This window comes from Gavialis gangeticus, unplaced genomic scaffold (assembly GCF_001723915.1).
Source record: "Gavialis gangeticus isolate Ggan-Ray unplaced genomic scaffold, GavGan_comp1, whole genome shotgun sequence".
Lineage (NCBI taxonomy): Eukaryota > Metazoa > Chordata > Crocodylia > Gavialidae > Gavialis > Gavialis gangeticus.
In genome coordinates this window covers 26,557,891-26,559,844 of record NW_017728994.1, presented here as the reverse complement: position 1 = coordinate 26,559,844, position 1,954 = coordinate 26,557,891, and the positions used below count along the sequence as shown (strand labels likewise).

The window sequence follows — 1,954 nt, the reverse complement described above, 5'->3', positions numbered from 1 at the left end:
CGGGCGGACCCCGGCGCGGCCTGCGAGGCTTCCCCCCCACCCCCCTGCTGACAGGTCGGTGCCAGGTCCGTGATTGCCGCCGGCCCGAGCGAGCGTCCGCGCTGCACGGGGGCCCAAGGCTGGCGGGCCGAGACAGGGGCCGCTTCCCTTCCTCCAGGCCGCCGCGCAGCCCGCTCCGTCCTGCAGCCCCGCAGCCCCGGCCGCGAGAGGGGTTGAGTGGCGGGCAGGCCTCGCCCTGTGCCTTGGCCCTGCTCAGACCGCTCATCCCCGCGGCTGGGCCAAGGCGGGTGCCCGTGGCTGGGCGGGGACGGCACCTCTCAGCCAGCAGCTGGGAAACTGCCCCTGCCAGAGAAACTTCAGGTGCCAGCCCCGGCCCACTGTGCTGCACTGGCCCAAGCACCCCTGTATCTGCCTGGCTTGGGGTGTAGCTCATGCAAGTCAGCCCTGAAGCGGGGGCGAATCACCTGCTTTCTGGGTGTTTCAGAGTTGCTAGCATCAGTGATCTTCTTTTAGTGCTTTGGCTTCAGTCTGCTCTTCAGCCTTGATTCTCATTCAGTCTCATGTCCTGCCAAACTGCACCTTTGCACTTCTTTTCTGTTCCAGCAAACTTTGTCAAGATGTGGGTGTGTTTCTTAACCACTACCTTGTGTTTCTAGTTTGTAAAGTAATCTCATTGTCGCTTCCATTCAGGTGCTTATTTTATTTTTTTGCTCAGACGTTTTCAGTAGAACCACCTGGACAAAAGCCCAAAGAGTATTACAGAATGAAAGGAAGTTCTGTTCAGGCCTGCGGGTTCCTTTTCCTAATGCTATAGAAGAGTGCCTTTTACTTGAGCTCTGATTTCTGCGGACCCTAAGGAGTGGTATAATTTGCTGCTAAAGATGCTCTTGGAAATCTCTGCCTTTCAGTAATACTAAATTTTCACATGGATTCTGAAGGACATGGATTTGGCCTTTTTTTCTTCCCAGGTCTTTTAATTGAAGGTGTGAGTGCAAGGTTCATGCTGGCTTAGAATTTGGAATCATTGCATTGTTACAAGAGGTTTTGTTCATCCTTTCACAGAAGTTCTGGAAGGGGAACTGCAACTGTTGTTGTGGGACACAGAGGAAGGAAGAGCTGAATGATTTGTTTGTAGGTAGAGACTGATGTGGAAGGATAGTTGCTGTTGGTTTGCTGGAGTATGGATTACAGAGTATTTAGTCATGAATGTATTTTTTGGACAAGTGCAAGATGCTTGAAAGACTTTTGTGGTCCCCTAACTGTCCTTTCTTGACTCTAGAAATCCTTGAGCATTTTGCTGGGTAGCTAAGGAAGGGCAAGGCATAGAGAGTGACTTAGATGGTCAACCTTAAGACCTCCACAGGATAAAGAGAGGGAGAACCTGGTGCTTGGTTCTTTTAGAAATGAACTTGAGTTAGGGTATTGATTATTATAATATTATTATTATTATTATTATTATTATTATTATTATTATTGTTAATATTTTTAAAGGCAGGTTTCCTTTTTCTGCACTTGACTCAAAATTAAGACAGTTCCTATTTTGTACAGCTTACTACCTAAGTACTTATCCACACCGTCTTGCTGCCAAGGTGGAGTGTCCACCCACTTTCTCTCACTCAGCACATGCTAAATCCCAGAAATGAAGCAGTATACTGACTTAGAGTGGCCCTATGCATGTACCCCACTGCTGCTGAGAGGCTGCAAATATTGAGCATGTATCCTGGGTGCGCTCAGGACTGCTCTCCAGTAGCTAAGCTGTCTTTACTTGTGGGATTTAGCTTGTGGGCAGGTCGTGATTTTTTTTCTTGCATAGCTACAACCAGAGATTGTGTAGACAGCCTAAAAGACAGGACAAAGAAAATGGGATTTCTGAGAAGCCTAGAGGAAAAATTAATTCAGAGCTTGTTTCCTTCCTTGGGAAAGAAGGGAATCATCAGTTATGGTAGTACTCAAA

The 1,954-nt window shown here is 48.4% G+C and overlaps 1 protein-coding gene across 1 annotated transcript in view; it reads left to right on the top strand.

Moving 5' to 3' along the window:
* The window catches only part of SEC24C (SEC24 homolog C, COPII coat complex component), an 84,064-nt gene that overhangs the window by 561 nt on the left and 81,549 nt on the right, over positions 1-1,954 (top strand). The window lies entirely within an intron of this gene.